The sequence below is a fragment of the Pleuronectes platessa genome, chromosome 16 (assembly GCF_947347685.1).
Source record: "Pleuronectes platessa chromosome 16, fPlePla1.1, whole genome shotgun sequence".
NCBI lineage: Eukaryota > Metazoa > Chordata > Actinopteri > Pleuronectiformes > Pleuronectidae > Pleuronectes > Pleuronectes platessa.
The window spans coordinates 11,629,946-11,647,533 of NC_070641.1; the positions used below are offsets into that span (position 1 = coordinate 11,629,946).

The 17,588-nt window shown below is 41.2% G+C and overlaps 4 non-coding genes across 4 annotated transcripts; all 4 read right to left on the minus strand.

Annotated features, from left to right (window-relative positions):
- Positions 1 to 6,142: 6,142 nt before the first annotated feature.
- On the minus strand, positions 6,143 to 6,214 carry trnac-gca (transfer RNA cysteine (anticodon GCA)). The gene has a single exon. It is a non-coding gene; the product is annotated as a tRNA-Cys (tRNA).
- A 4,704-nt stretch (positions 6,215 to 10,918) lies between these two features.
- trnac-gca (transfer RNA cysteine (anticodon GCA)) lies at positions 10,919 to 10,990 on the minus strand. The gene has a single exon. It is a non-coding gene; the product is annotated as a tRNA-Cys (tRNA).
- A 3,832-nt stretch (positions 10,991 to 14,822) lies between these two features.
- Positions 14,823 to 14,894, minus strand: trnac-gca (transfer RNA cysteine (anticodon GCA)). The gene has a single exon. It is a non-coding gene; the product is annotated as a tRNA-Cys (tRNA).
- Positions 14,895 to 15,148: 254 nt separating this feature from the next.
- Positions 15,149 to 15,220, minus strand: trnac-gca (transfer RNA cysteine (anticodon GCA)). The gene has a single exon. It is a non-coding gene; the product is annotated as a tRNA-Cys (tRNA).
- Positions 15,221 to 17,588: the final 2,368 nt, after the last annotated feature.

Here is a 17,588-nt window from a genome sequence, read left to right on the forward strand (position 1 = left end):
TGTCTCCCGGTTCTCATGAGGCTCTAGGTGAAGGCGAGTTTTTATGTTGCAAGGTTCCTGAGAGTGTGTTCAGGATTTCCAGCTTCATTCTTTGAATAACAAAAAGATTGTGTTACCGACAAGACAGTGCCGGTTTGTCAGTTGGTCAGTCAACCACTGTGGTCCACTCAACAACTACCAGATGGACCGCCATGAAATCTGGTGCAGATATTCAAAACCCATGGAGGATTAATAATCCTTTTCCTCTAGAACGACCAACAGTTCAATATCTTTTCTTACTCAGTGAAATACCTCCACATTTATTTGAAGGATTAGTGCAAAACGTTGATTAAATACTCTTAGTTCACAGATGAGGTATCGTACTAACAACGTTGGCAACCCCTGAACTTCTGCTGCACATATGCTAATAAGCAAATGTTAGCTAATGTTAGCTCTACACTAAACTAAGATTATTAGGATGGTAACATCCCTGCCGATGGAGGAGTTCAAGATATTTTATCTAAAATATCCGCTGTTATCCTCATTCTTGTTACTTCTGCAGTCCTCATGATAATTTGTGAGTATTGCGAGAACTCGCAACGGCTGCAGTTATAAAGACGTGGTCGCCATTTACTTCAGTTGTATTGGATTTGGCTGCGATGCTGTTTATCCCTCCATCGGCATAGTGGTGAATATAAATGAGTGAATTATTATCCTTGGGTGAACTATCTTTTTAATATGTTGCTGTACTGCATGGGGGTGCTGTTTCAGTGATTTGCTTGTTCTGCATGGAGTAGAAGTTGAGGAAAACAAAAATGTTCAAGTAGCGCAGGCACCAACCAATCAGATCAAAGTTCAGACAAATACACAAGCGCAACGCTAACCAATCAAATTAATGCAAAGGTCCTGTCTGACAACAAACAACAAAATGTTGGTGAACCTTCATGTGTGGAGTTTATTACCTGCGTACTTCACTTTAGTGTTTCATGGCCAGCTAGATATGCAACACTAGGACAAAGGTTGGCTTTGTTGTTTGTCCCCGAGCATTAACTGTTGGTTGTTTTCGTTGGCACCAAGCACCTGTAACGACTAAGTCAAGCTCTACAGCAACACATACATTTGAGTGGCCAGTCATTGTTAACAGCTCAACACACCCCTGTGCCAAAGTCGCATGGCAACACACTTACTCAAATATCATACTGTCTTGGGAAATTTTCGTTCTCAACCTGAAATCAAGCAAACAACGAAACATGGCTCCCTTTCCCACAATGTCTTGTATTCGGATTATATTCCTCTCTTGTAGATCTCAGCATTAAGATGTTTTCTGAGAAACATGTCTGTTACTTTATTGTTGTGGAGGAAGTGGATTAACTGTTTCCCCTATAATTCAGTGTGTTCAACAGCTTACTTTTGATTTCCTGCTCCATGGCTGCAGATTAATATCTCCTGTGGCAACAGCCCAATTGCAATAAACCCCCGAGTATGAGCGTCCCTAACATCGGCACCCTGAGCTGTAGCGCTGCGTAATTGGAGGCAATTGGGGAACAGCAGATACAGTGTGTGTGAGCTCTAGCGGCCTGGGGAGCGTCCCACCCAGGGAGGCTGGAGAGGAAGCTCTGCAGATGGAGGTCAGAGTTGGGTGGCTCACATCCTACTCGGTATTTGTCCTGTTATTCCAATCTCCGCCAACACACAGAGAGGATCCTGATTAGGGCCAGTGTTCAGGGAATCAGCATGAAAAAGAACCATTTTGAAACCTCTGTTCCACAAGAGATTCTTACAGTAACACAATCCAATCATGAACATGAGAGCATGAATTGACGCTTAGTTATCTGCAGGATTTCAAGAAGAGTTTTAAAATGAACTTGTCATGAAATTCTTCTAAAAGGCTCACAGAGCTTTAAAGTATTAGAGCATTTTTTTTGTTCTAAACTGTAATTTGACATCTACAAAGGATGCCAGATGCTACATTGCAGCTTGAATTGGCAACTTTAAGGTCCTCGAAGACTTTGAAGAGCCTTCAACTGCAGGATGTTCATTATTCCCATATACGATGTCCCTCTGCGATTTATTTGCAGGGCTTTTATTATGTTATTTCCAGACTGCTGCTGGATTTGGCTTGCAGAAGCTAAAGCTGGCTGATGTAATGTTTTTCATGGCCTGACCAGGGTAATACCATTCTCAGATGTTAAATATATCTGTGCAGATATCAAAATACACAGTCAAAGCCACAAGGATTTTTCCTGGAGATGTGACTATGTTCACGTAGAGGTCACGTCGAGCAGGTCAGGCAAACTTTGGCAGCGAGCAGCGACGCAGCGGTGCGATGACCTGGGAAATCAGGAGCTTTTCCGTCAATACTACAGAGACAAAGAGATGTCAGAGGAAAATGACCCTTTCCTGCAAATCAGAGGCAGATCCTCGGAGAGGAAAGGACTACTCCCTCCACCTCTGCTCAGGCAGTGATGCGCTTTCCATGTTTGTGTTGGCCTGTGACAGCATGAGGTACCTGTATCCTTTCTGGCAGAAGACAGGATGGAAAAGACAAACTGGAAAGCTTCGTCGGTCAAGTTTGTTTTGAGTCCATTTCCTTTTCATTGATGATGTTAAACTTGTTCAGGGCTTAAGTGGAGCACTGTAATCATTCATTCTCAGATAAGCTCTTCTACCTGTTTCCATCTCATTTACTTTACCTTTACATTTATCATTACATTGCTGTAGTGACGGCAGTGTTGGTCTCACCCAAACCAAAATACCTCAACAGCTACTGAATGGATTGATATTACATTGTGTACAGACATTCATGGATCACTTCAGGAAGATTTGTACCAGCTTCGGTGACTCGGTATCTGCAGAACTAATGGAATTCAGCCTCAGCCTTAAAATAAAGTTACTGTAGGGCTGTGTTTTGTGCCTTGTTCTGTTTTCTCTGTGCTCTGTGCTCTCTCTCTCTGCTCTCTCTCTGCTCTATCTCTCCTGGTGTCCATTCAGGTACCACCCTCTTCCCCGCAGATGCAGTGTGTGAGTGTGCAAGGATGGGCTCAATCTCCAATCAAGGCCATGGTGTTTAAAAGGCCGAGAGAAGCATCCAGTTGGCCTCAGTGAGCCCCAGTGGGCCAAGTGGCAGCATTCAAGCTGTATGTGTGTGTGTTGGATTTGGTGATCTCCTCTGCTTGAGTTGTGTGTGCTGGTTTTGTTAGCATGACCATTTAGATTGTTTTAAGTTGTGGTTTTGAGTTCGCTGCGAGTCAGTGTCGCTTTCCTTTTTAAAAAGTTGTTTTCAGTTCATTGTTAATAAATTACCGGTTTTGTTTATTCATCTGTTGCCCATGATTCTTTTTTCCCCCTGGGTGTTTATATTGTTACTGCCCTTATCCCCTGGACTTTAATCCAAAACAAAAGCATGGGGACAACTTTTGTGTGCCAGCAACAAAAACGACATATCTTACATCATATTACTACATCAATCTTATTCATCACTCACACCACATGCATGTGAGATATGCCACCTTATATAGTTCCAAATCATAAACAGGAGAAAACAATGTGTAGACTGTCATTAGATTAGTTAAATTATATATATTGTCTTTAATAAATCTTTAATAAATCAGATTAAAATTAAGTTTCACAAAAAGCCCATTTTATACTAGAAATTGCATGTTATCATATCTGCAAAATGTCAGCATGATGATTATGACATTTTAACCTTACCTCTTCAAAGTCCAAACGTGTTAGTAACCTGTTCAGAACGTCTTTAATAGTGTCACACTCAGTTGTAAACCTTCAAAGTGTCAGAAATCAGACAAAAGAGATTTTGAATGAGATGTTCAAACCCAGCTAGTGTTTCCAAGGCACAAAAAGAAAAAAAGTTTTATACAAATTCATCCTGTATTCATGAAAACATGCTCGTGGCCTTTTGAATCCTTTGATGGATCGTCTACTCTGGTACGATGTGAAACTCTTTTTGTTCTCTTGAGCTGCTCCTTCAGTTTCTTCAACAATGGCTCCATAGAGATTTGATCGGGAGCTGTGAAGGGTTCCTTTCAAACGTTATGGCTGAAGATGCATATCTAAGTATCTTTTGACCTGTGTTGAAGTTCACAATTTGTCCAGGGCCCTGACCCCCGCTTTCTTGCATTCCCTCCTGATCTTCTTGACCATAGGGCTGTGACCCCGGGTAATGTTATACAAATGCCATACATCACCGGACTGACGGCTCACGTATAAGAAGCGAGTACTTGGCCTGTGAGCATTGTCAGATGGCCCTTTTGTGGACGCACAGAGACCCCTGGCAAAAGGAACAATGGTGCTTTGCGGACAAGGTCGGGCAGAAAAAAAACACCAGGAGTGTGAGACAATTTATCTGCTCGCAAATTCAGCTTAAAAGTTCTTTTGCAGGATGTTTCCCAATATCTGTTGTTTCCCTAAAGCTATTTATGGATTACAACTTCTGAGGATCAAGAAATGTGTGCTGCATTGTCGTTTATTAATTATAACATTTAGAGTTTGAATATTTATCACAAACAATTCTCCTAGTGTGAGCTTTGATATTCAGGGTCCGACCGTATAATGATGCAACAAGGATGTGATCAACTTACCACAGAGTCTTCCTGCAGACTGGTGTCAATGTTTATAGCCTATTTACTGCAGAGGCTGAGATAACCTGATGAAACCAGGGTTTGATCAAAGTCACATTCCTCCGCAGCCGTCGCCTCAAAGGAAATGAGTCATAGTCCAGCTACAGTAAAAACAATCAGGACAACAAGCTGTGCCTTTTATCTCTGTTTTATTTCTGCTGCACCCTGTGGCTTCGAGGCTCCGCAGACAAAACCGGCCCCATAACATTAAAGAGTCTCATTATAGTCGCTGTGTATCGGTCAAGATTTAGGATTGTGTTTGTCTGCAGAAATGTAAACCAGAAAAACAATTCGAGGAAGGAAGGAATTATGAAAATAATGAAATACTGCTCTTTAAAATAGACAAGGAACTGTCAGTTGTGGAATGAAACTACATTCATCATTATGCCAGTACTTGAGAAACTTTTACCACAATTGCTTTATTATAGTTTCTACCCACTTTGCAGATTGAGATTTTACATGAAAAACGCGTAACAAGTTTATAAAATATAAAACTTGCAACCACAGTATCAACAGTTAAACAAACTCATGTTCAACCAGTTACAAACATTGAATGATACTTATATATTAATATATCAACAAAATAATAGAATTGTTCAAGTGAGTAAAGAATAAATTTACACTCACAGGGGCCCTTTTCCTGCAGTACTTTTACTTAAATATATACTGCTAATACATGACTGATACTTGTAATGGAGTAAATCTTGGTTCTTTAAGTATCTCAGTACCTCATCCATCACAAGGTACTTTAACACACATGTATTTTATATCTGTGGACACAGAGGTGGCTCGGAGAGCACCTCCACGATCGATCGGCTGAGGGCTGTTAGCTGATCGGTCCTCTGGGACAAAAGGCAGAAGCAGAGCTGCCGAAGGGGAAAGACACAGAAGGATTGAGACACACGGACAGAACCGAGCTGCGAAGCCAAGGTTTTAGTTTGGTTTTGGTTGAGAGAGTTTTGTGAGTTTGTTTGTGTTCATAAAATGCTGAAAAGCAACAGTTTAGTCTCTGGCTGTGTGTGGGAAGCCCCGGTGGCATCGGACATTGCCACAAAATCCAAACAAAATATGATAGTAGACTGAACTTGGAAAAAAAGGTCTGTTAACTGACTCAAACCAAGTGTGTGTGTGTGTGTCTGTGTATATGTCTGTGTGTTTTTAAAGAGATAAGCTAAATACAGAGCCCAACCCGAAAGACACACTCACATCAATGTACATGCACATATACAGAAATCGCACAAATGGATCTGTTTATGTGTTGAACTTTTCAATGAGCTTTGACTGCAATAGTTTATGTTGACTTATTTAACCACCACTGGTCTGTCGCAGGTTGGACGTCTGGAAATAGTTTTTAGTGCAAATGTCTTTAACCACAATCTGTAGTGATGTATTTCCATTCCACTTTGATCTTGTATGTTGTCAATTAATCTCATAACAGTTATTTTGAGGAACTGAGTATATTTTAAAACTGTGCTGTTTATTATATTTCTGTTGTAGTTGACTCTGTAAATGTTGGTTACTCATAAAGGGGGCATCCGGATTTGAACCGGAGACCTCTTGATCTGCAGTCAAATGCTCTACCACTGAGCTATACCCCCTCATATACATTTTTAAGAAGCTTCACGTACATGACAACACATGGTGCCATATCATTTAACATCATATAATTTTTTCTTGTTAACTTTCCAGTTTAATTTCTATGCTTCACAGAGTTGGGAGAAATATTGAGATCATTCACTTACATAAAAGTACCACTGCAACAATATCAAAATAAGCTATTACAAGTAAAGCTTGGTATTTAAAATCCTGCATGTGTGTTAGTACAGAAGTGAATAAGGCGTCATTAGTTAAAGTATTTGTGTGGGCTCTTGACTCATACATTATAATATATTACACAAATACTAGTAATTTAGTCAAGTGATTCCCAAGATACGAATTCAAATACAGCCTACTAAATTAAATCTGATGCCTGACTCAGAACCAGATTTTGTTGTTGCCAAGTGAAGCTGAATAAAGCCAGGTTTTGTCAGAGATCCCGGAGCCTGAAGATTTATTTCTTCTTCTCAGAGAACAGACGGCTTAGTGATGCAGCAAGCTGCCATGGAAACCAGAGTTGTCTGTTGTGTTGGTCGTGTCAGAGATCCGCCCTCTTGCTCTGACCCCTTTCCTCTGTGGCGGCACACTTTCCCCCGGGGATTTCACATACAACATCTGCCCTTTCTCCCCGCACCACCACCCTCCTCCTGACCCACCCACTCCAAAAGCCAGAGAGCTTCTGGACGGGCTCCCCTCGACAAAAGGCCGTCCACACACACCTGCTGAGAGGTTAGAGGTCATCGTCCAAACAGAGGCACACTAGTGTGGCCTCCAGCCTGCATTGGACTCCCATACAACACATTCTTATACTTTCTCTGAAGGACAAGGGGGAGAGGAGAATAATGCCTCCAATCCTGCTTTGAGCTATTTTTCAAAAAAGGCTTTATTAATTAAAATGTCTGCTGAGAACTCAAGGGATCTGAATACTTCAAACATAAAATCGGTCTACCAAAACGGTTTCCCAGTATTTTCCCAGGTTAGCGTTTGGCTACTGCACCATGTGACTACTGGACGTGGAGACAGAAGTAGACGGAGGAGTTCCCTGTAGTGTCTATTCGTCACACTGTGCTGCCTGCTGCCTCGCCGGGGCCCTAAAGGAATCACCCGGCCCTCATCAATCTGCTTCGACATTCCACAATAGCTGACAAAGGGACTCCACTCTCTCAGCGGCAGATGGCCTCGCCTCGGGCTGTCCACGCCAAGCGTCCATTGTTTAGGCTCTGGGGTTTGATGCAGGGACCTTTGCTCCTCCTCCTTCAGTGTCACTGGAGGATACTGGGGAGCAGAAGTTGAATTCAGCCTCTCTAAATCTGGTGAAACTTACAGATTATGTAATATGTACTGGTTGCTTTTAATTAAGCTGCACTCCATGCACTTAAATATATAAGAACATGGAATACAGTGTAAAATAGAGTCAGTAAATGAAACAATATCTGCGCTTGGGCAAAAAAGCTGTGATCTCACTGGATTAGCCTGATTCCCACAGGAGTTCATGAGGTAAGCTGGGCCCCAGCAGCCAACCAGCAACAGGGTTTCACAGTTTGGTATTAAAGCCAGCCACTATGGTTTATTTTGTTGTCAACAAATAAGAGAACCTTTGTCAAAATACAGGAATTTTCAAGAAACAAATAAAAATATATTTTGAAACTATCTTCTGTTTTCATTATTATTAACATCAATGTGATATAATGTAGGGAAGAAAAAATGTGTCATGGTTTTTGAGCTGAATGCAACATCGACAAGCTGATTCCATTGGTAGAAAGTAACTAAAACATCTATAGCATTCTTAAGTACAAATCTGAGATATCGGTAATTTACTTTAGTGTTTTAATCTTGAACTATATTATTATTATTACTTAATATTATGAATGAATCATAATAAATGTTTATCATCTGAATGCTGTGTGAACCCTTGAGGTGATTGGAAAACCAATGCATGAACTATAGGAAGATAGTTTGTATGTTTAAGTGATGTAAATTAGATCAATGTTTTAGGTATTGATCCTATGGACATTCAGTAGCAATACTCAAAACAAGAGTTAGTATCAGTAGTATTGATTCTATCATGTCCACCTCTCGTTTGAGGTCACAATCATCCAAACCTTTCGGAAACAGAGCTCAGTTGTACTTTTACATCCGGATGAAGTTACCCACGCGTCTTTGTGGGATTTGAAGGTGCAGTTTGTTTAAAAGGTCTTGTAACAATTTTATGGCCATTCTTTGCATCGCTCTTCCTTTTCTTAAAAGTGGAGGGAAGTGAGGTCTCCTTTATGATGTGGGATTCCTTGAACGTGCTCGGTGAAAGCTCGCTGCAGCTTTGACTGACTCCATTCAGCAATTAACATTAAGCTGCCTGTCCATTAGAGAGCATGCAGCCCCGGCTCTCTGAGTTTTTTGTGAGTACGCTGGCTATGTTTAACACATCTGTTGTCTCCCATGTCTGAGCAACCCACAGACAGGTCTGCTCACACTGATCCTTTTATTTGGCTCTGAAAGGACCTATAGGGGCTCCTGATAGATGGCCTGCGTCCCAAAGAAAGTAGAAAGCCTTATAATGGGAAGAATGGGGAGGCAACACTCCAGCACACCCCCTGCCCCAAGCCCCTAAACATCCTTTTAAAGGGCTCCTCTTAAACAGGCTGATGCTGAGCCTAATCATGTTGAATTGAGCCATGAACCATGTCCAGGCAAATTTGGATTCCCGCTCTTTCCTTAAACATGGAAAAAGAAAATGGATGTATCCACTTTTCTCTTCTGTTAATATTAGCAGTAGGAGCAAACATCAAACTAAAAAAAAGGATTTAAAAACTAGACTGGCACCCAGTTGAGCATATGCCTCCACCAAGGGCCCTTTCTTGAAATACTGAAGAAAGTGACAATGTAACCAACCAACAAGCAAACTGACTAACTAACCAACCAACCATCAAAGCAACCAACCAACCAACCAACCAACTAACTAACCCCAAAAAAAGAAGAATGTTACTCATTAGTGCATACACCTCCGCCAAAAGTGGCCTTCCATTCAATCAAGCTGTCCAAAATTTTATACACTCATACATATTGGTTTCCAAAATACTTATTTTCATCAAGATTCATTAATTACATTTGGAAAAAACACCCTCTCACAATGCAACAAACGGAGAGGGGTATAAACATAACCTCCTTGGTGGAGGTAAAGCCACTCTGGACTTCTGGTTCCAATATTTAATGTGGGAAAGCGAAGATTTTCGGCCAGATGTTTAAAACAGCGAGGCCTGGACAGTGTAAAGGAGGATTACGTTTCATCCATGGGAGTGGAGGGTGAGGAGGGTCACTCAGAGGATGTTTACCGCAGTGTTTCAGCATCAGTGATCAGGACAGCACATGGATGGAAAGACAATAGACAAAACAATGTCCTATTTAGAGATGGGTCACTGCTATTTATAAACCAGAGCAAGGGTCAGAGGAGGTGGGATGGAGAATGAAGACAATGTCTCATGTTGTCTGCTCAGGATGCGTCTAAATTTATTCTTGTACACTCATCTCTATACTCAGGTAAATTGGTGGCATGTTGCCTGCACGGATGCTTTGTGTGTCAGGCCCTAGCCTGCTGACGACTAATGCTGTTATCAGAGTAAGGACCCGGAGGTCTGCTCCATTTGTCACACTAAGCTGTTATTTTGACATGTCCAAGAGGCCCAGTTACATCAGTTCGAAACCGAGATAAAACTCAGCCTGTCAAAGCAGACACTGAAATACTCTGCAGCTCAGGCAGCTGATGGTTTCTTAACTTCGACCATATCAGCTGTGGTGGAGTCTGTTGTTTTTAATGCCGCTGTAAAACATGGAGTGTGTCGATCTCGGGAATGATGCTGACACGCTGCAGGGCCCAATAATCCTCCGGTGCTGTGCAGTCCTCAATGTGTTATTCCTGGAATGCCCTCTTCATTGTCCATCAGCTTGTGAGATCCCTTTTACATCAAAATAGACACTTGTGGCCGGACACAATGGGCAGCATTGTTTCTCTGTGAAAGGAGAGCATGTGCTTTGCTAATGCCGCACTTGCAGTGGACAAACTCCACATTCAGCCTTTGATTAAGGAGCAGGGTTATGCATGGATGACTTCCTCCAAGGTGCCTGGAGGTTGTGGGAAAGGGCCAGTGAGTGGGTGTGGCCTCACTGAGGCAGGCCTCAGTGGAAGGGCTGAGTCCAGCTGAGCCGGGAGGGGGGCGATGGGGATGGAGGGGGTCCTTACTGTAGATCACATGACCACAACTATCCGAAACATCTTTTGACTGACTCAAACCAAGTGTGTGTGTGTGTCTGTGTATATGTCTGTGTGTTTTTAAAGAGATAAGCTAAATACAGAGCCCAACCAGAAAGACACACTCACATCAATGTACATGCACATATACAGAAATCGCACAAATGGATCTGTTTATGTGTTGAACTTTTCAATGAGCTTGACTGTAATAGTTTATTGTTGACTTATTTAACAGAATTTAATCACCACTGATCTGTCGCAGGTTGGACGTCTGGAAATAGTTTTTAGTGGAAATGTCTTTAACAACAATCTCTACTGATGTAATTCCATTCCACTTTGATCTTGTATGTTGTCAATTAATCTCATAAGAGTTATTTTGAGGAACTGAGTGAGTATATTTTAAAACAGTGCTGTTTATTATATTTCTGTTGTAGTTGACTCTGTAAATGTTGGTTACTCATAAAGGGGGCATCCGGATTTGAACCGGAGACCTCTTGATCTGCAGTCAAATGCTCTACCACTGAGCTATACCCCCTCATACAAGTTTTGAGAAGCTTCACGGATATGACAATACATGGTGCCATATCATTTAACATCATTTAGTTTTCTTGTTAACTTTCTTTATTTCAGATCATTAGTACGTATTCCTCAATGTAACTCAAGTAATTTTTGGGAATGATTAGTGAAAACTTTGCACTAAAATGTCCACATTCAGAGCGAGAAAGTAAAAGCTATGAGACAAACTTTTTCTCATTTTACCTTATCAAATGAAAATGATTACTAAAATAGCTAATTTCGATTTTTTTCTTATGTTTCCAAAATTTGAAACCATGAAAATTCCTAAAGATTTCTTGGGACTTATCCGTCCTTAGATAAGGACTCTGCTCTACTTGTCCACACTGCAACGCGAGACTTGTGTTTCCTCATTAGCAATCTAAAAAGTAAATAAGATAACAATGATCTTAATCACAGGCCGAGATGGATTTATGTCTACACATATTCCTGACTGACTCTGCATCATCACCGCGGAGATGCAATCTTTGTCTGGTGGCCAGAAATAGACGACACAATGGTCCTGGAACAGGGACAGGGGGCTGATCCATGGTCAACGCTGTTTGCCTGATCTCAGCACATCTGTCTGTGGTGTGAGGGCTCGGCCACAGACGGCCTTCAATTAAACGTAGTGATTAGCGTGGCGCCTGTATGGAAGCCTGTGAGGATGAGGGGTCGTCTGCCTTCTGAAGGAGATTAAGAGAGGAGTGCAGGCAGGGAGGAGCACCTGCCATCCGTCTGTTCAAAGACCGGCAGGGCATGAGATCTAACACTAACTGTCTTTCAAGTGCAGTCTTCCAGAAGTGGAATAGTTATATAATCACTTTCATGCTCGTGGTTTACATCAAACAAGGAGAGGGAATCACCATTTAGATGTGTCTGAGAATAAATGCAGTCTGGCATGCGGTCAGTGTGCAACCTCACACTCTTCATGTGAGTTTTCTTGATATCTGCAACCTGATCTCCTCCATCCTAATCATGCCATGCAACGTTTGGATCCCAACCTAACCTGCTCCTGTCATGCATGTTTCCCATGGGAAATCATAAGGCTTGTAACCAGTGCTAATGCTAGAGTTTCCCACGGACACAACAAGAGCTAAAAGGGGCTAATGCTCTCAGAGAGCAGCTACAGAATCATGTTTCTGGCACCGCTGCTCACAAATACTTTGAAGAAATATACCCTTGATTCGCCCAGTTTCAAAGTCCTGGTGTGAACAAGGCAGGAGCACACATGATTTTCCAGTTTACACTATGAAATGTCGTCAGAAGACTATGCCAACATGCAAAATCCCTATTCTTTTCACAAGCTCCTGACAGTAGAATAAGGACTCTGCTAATCCATTTAATATGAGAGGATCAGCCTGGTTGGACCCACCACAGGGGATAAACTGCAGCTCTGTGGGATGGAAGCTGCTCTTGTTCCCCCCGGCTGGAGCTGGGCCAGGGCCGCTGCCAGAAATTAATCCCAGAAACACACAGAGCGGATTCCCTCAGCTGGCCAGGTTGGACAGTCTGGGGAGAAGGTGTGTGACTGTGTGTGTTTGTGTTTGTGGACTCTGTAATGATGCACGATTTTCTGACAGGTGGTATGTTGAGTATAAGCCATGTGGTAACCCCTTGGGCTTATCCGTTAATTTGTCCTATATGCGTCCCCCTGCTATCATTTAACATCATTTAATGTTTCCCTGATTTTAATTGCAATTAAAGGATCATGGATTTAACGGATCATGAAAATAAATAGTAGCTTCTAAGATGTGGGAAAATCACAGAAAAATGTCAAACATCTGTGCCAAAATTCAGGGGCCACATCCATCGGAGACAGCCTTTGAAGCCTGATGGTGTCACGTGTGACTATGCTCTACCATTTCCAAGGTTTCCATAAATAAAGCCTACAATTGCATGGCTTCATTCCCATGTGACAAATGGTCAAGTGGGGATCCTGGTGACGAAGCTAACAAGCTAACTATGTAAGCTGCCGAGCTATCTTAAGTGCAGTTGCTAATGACCGAATGTTAAGGGCGGGACAAGCTCGTGATTTAACCAACATTTAAGTTTGGACTTTACGGTCTATAGGTCTCCAATGATGTAACCTCTGAATTGGGGCAGAGCAAATTTAAGGCAAGATAGGTTTGTGATTTTAAATCAATTTAGTTCAACATTTTGGGGAAGAACTTATTCATTCTGGCCATCTGCGTCTATATGTTAGCAGTGCTAGTTAGCTTAACACAGCACCAAGACTGGAATCAGGGAGAAACACCTAGCCTCTGTTTGTAGAGCTCATCCTAAGCTATTGTTAGTGGTAGCTTCATATGGAGATTAGAGAGTTGCTGATTTTCTCGTCTGACGTTGCAAGAAAGTGAATGAGTGAATCTCTCAATATGTCAAGTAATTGGTTTAAGGACAACACTCATTGAATTTGAGGCTAATAAAACTCTATTACATTTACATGGAAATGGGGGAAAATTATTTATAACCCACACATTAACCACTGTATGTTCAACCAGTGTCTTTGACAATTAGTCAGGATTAACTATTGTCTCTGACTGTTTTCAGCTGGGAGAAAATAAGTTAGCTACAACATCTGCCACAGTCACATCTGCTTTCCATTGTCATGGCTCCGTAATTTGTCTGGCCTCTCGTGTTGCTGTGCATCCCCCGACTCCCTGCCGAGCCAACTCTTTGTAAACAATAAACCATGACTGAACTGTACCGCTCCGCATTACAAAAACAAGAACTAAAAGATCCTCACGAGTCGTAAAAACAACAAAGGTCGAAATGCTGTAGACTGTTGAACTGAGGCAGGGGCGATTAATCATTCTGCTTGGTAATGAGCCTCTGGGTGCAGAGTAAACATTCATTAAAATCTTAAATAGTAACATATGAGATGTAGTATTGCATGTATACTGTGGGGACGCATTGAGTAGAATTTGTGACAAAGCTCGGGGCCAAATTATCTGAGATATTTTCTATCCTTTTGTGTCGAGGAATGTTTGTGGTAGTTTCATTTCTGCCAGATGGCGGATGACATCAACATTTAGAGGATTCACTTAAGTCTTTCCCGCCGCAGCTTGTTTCAGTCATTTTGGATTAATAATAAACTTTTATTCGACAAGAATTGTAGAACCAAGGTGCGGGTTTTTAATTTCAAAGCTTTAACTAGTGTTTCCGTCTGTTTGCCTTTATATGGAGGTTTTGTGCATCATCGGGAACTTCACCGCTCTTCTTTTACTCCACTGTTCAATGAGTCTTGCTAGTAAACTTCCCATCTAGGAAGGAATTTCTGTAAATATTGAACTCTTTGTGTGTTGGTAAGTTCGTAGGTTTGTTAGCAAGATAACCCAAAAACTATCAGACAAATCTCCACGAATCTTGGAGTAAGGATGTGGTATGGGCTGGGGAATTGTTCATCACTTTCTTTAACTTTGTAAGTTTTTTTTAGTGCTATTCTAATTCATTATTATATCTATATTTTTCGACCATTTATCAAAGGCTAAATATCTGGATGACTCAGCAGCAACTACTGTAATTCACAGTGGATAGAAACACTAATCATGGATATGTGTGGTGAACTGCACACAAATGAACTGCACGGAAATGTTTCTTCATTAGATTCTCTTGTTTCTCATTCATTTTTAGTGCAAATGTCTTTTAATCTCCATCTGTAATAATGTATTTTCATGCACTTTGATGTCCTTTAGTTATGTGAACAAATATCATAACAGTTGTTTTCAGTGTTTATTCTTCATTACAGTGCTGCCAATTACATTTTTTTATCAGGTGTATGATGAAGTTGACTCTGTACATAAAGGATGGAAAGGGGGCATCCGGATTTGAACCGGAGACCTCTTGATCTGCAGTCAAATGCTCTACCACTGAGCTATACCCCCTCTTATGAGCTAATGAGAAGCCTCACCATTATTGCAATGCATGGTGATGCTTAGCTTTCTGTATTTCAGATCATTAGTACGTATTCCTCAATTTAACTCAAGCCATTTTTGCGCTTGATCAGTGAAAACGTCCGGAGAAAGAAAGTCAAAAACATTCTAATTTGACCTTATCGAATAATAGTGATGACTAAAATAGCTACATTTAGATCTTTATAAATTGGGACTGTATAAATATTTAACAGCTTCTTAAGTTAAGGGGGCATCCGGAATTGAACCAGAGACCTCTTGATCTGCAGTCAAATGCTCTACCACTGAGCTATACCCCCATACATCAAAAGTAACCTTCAAAAACTTTAAAATTGATAAACCATGACGTCTTTTTTCCATTACAGGCAGGATAAGCCTTCCACTGATATTCTTCTAGATAAAAAAAGAAAAGTCACACTCTGTAACACCAGAGGTGTAAAAAGTTCGGAAATATTGTACTCAAGTAAAAGTACCTTTACTTTGATGAAATTTTACTCAAGTAAAAGTACCCATCTAAAAATCTACTCAAGTAAAAAGTAGTTCATTTAAAATGTACTTTTAGTAAAAGTTACTTAGTTACTTCCAACAACTTGATGGGGGCTGTTCCTATACAGTGCAAAAAAGGACAAGGGGTCATAAATCCAATCCAAAAACAGTTATTTTTAATTAAAGGAGAATCAAGACTTCAAGTGCAATGACATTAAACATGTCAAACATTAAACATTTAACATGTCCACACAACATTTAAGAACTTTTGGGAGGACATGTCAAGACATGAACCACATGATAGTTAAAATAAAAAGTTAAAATGCCACTGTCCCACTGTATATTTAAAATTTTGGTTAAACTTTGGCCCACCTTTAGAGCACTAGTCTACAAACTTCTTGTTGAGTTTGAGCAGCAGCTGATTTTCAAGGTGAGTAGAGCTCATCCAGGCTCGCTTTGCAGTGAACAGCAATCCAGCACAGCTGAAGAGTAGCTGGCAGGCGGCAGGGGCAGGTAGGCCAGTGTTGAGTTTCAGGCAGTATTGTTCATGAACGAGTTCAAAAGAACGCGTTCATTGAAGACGTTCATTTTTATGAGAACGTTGAACTGAACGCAACTTAATGACAGATAATGAATTTGAACGGTGAACACGTTCATATTATCTGAAGTCTAGCTAATACGTTACGGAATGTTTTCCTTCTCCTGAGGAGAGACGCTGTCTAAATCGAATGCTTGCACCATGTCGTTGCGATCTTTGTTGTGTTTATTTGAAAATAAATGCAGTCTTGGGGGGTGACTTTACAGTGAACTTTACGATCAGTTTTCATATGTTGAACGTGCACGTGAGGGAACGTCATCCACTCTATGCAGCATCTACCACTGCAGTGAGAATTGCCTTGCGCCTTGAACTGTTTGTTTTTTTACTCCGTAACGGATGTCATTTCCAATGTAGCGAAGTACAATACTTCAGTCAAAATCTACTTAAGTAAAAGTAAAATTACCCATTTCAAAAGCTACTCAAAAAATTACAAAGTACACAAAAAAACTACTCAATTACAGTAACGTGAGTAAATGTAATTCGTTACTTTACACCTCTGTGTAACACCCACATCGCACTGCCTGAGTGTGACCTCAGCAGTTTCCCACCAGAGCCTCGCTCGCTGCAGCTCCTCTCTGCCTGCCGTCCCATGAGAGTCTGACACATCAGGCCGCCCTGTCATTTTCACAGTATCAGATCCCACAGTCCTATTCTTCCACCATAATACACACATGGATCATATCTCGGCACCTCTTCATGTTCCACAACAGAGAGCCGTCCCTGTGACACTGCGGAGAGAGGAGACAACAAATAAGGAAACGGGGCCATTGTCCCCCATCATTTAATACTCAGTGTATATTTCTCTCCCGTTTGGAGACACAGTAGTGAGGCTGTAAAGACCAGACTAGACTAGACTGGAGTCCTCCCAATTTAATGTATCAGTCATTTGAAGTTCCCACAACAATGAGAGACACGGCACAAAGAGACAGTGCTGGGAAGCATTAGGCTGACAGAGTGGAAGTAGGCCAGTGGCAGGGGGTGAAGAGCAGGTCTGAACAGTTATGCAAATAGCATGAGTTTGCCTGGTTATGAAGAGGAGAGTGAAAGGGAACAATTATAACAGAGGGGGGGGGGGGGGACGTTAAAATAGGACATCAACCACCGGCCGTGAGTTTCCTGTTTTCATTGGATCTGCTGTGTCGTTTCTTTCTCTGCAGCGGAAAATGTCCCTCGCCTCAGAGCGCTGATTTTGTTTATTTAGTTAAGAAAGTAGGAAATAAACTTTACAGTGAGCAATTTGTCCTCCAAAACAATCAAAAGTGAAACAACTCTTTCAACCTCCTCTTTATGTGAAATGTCAAATAATGAACCTTAAATTAAACCAAGCCCAATAGCCAAGGCCTCATTACGTTTCTCATCTACACATTGACGATAGCCTTATTTGTTACCATACACTATTTAAATCCACTAGATCCAGATTGTCATTGGGAGTCGCACAAAATTGCACTCATAGCATCCCCCTATATATATATATATCTCAATTTTCAAATCCTTCTACCAAGTTTTGTGGGTATCCGTCAATTATTGTTTCCATAACCATGCTTACAGACAAAACAATAAATGAAAACATATTTAAGATTTTG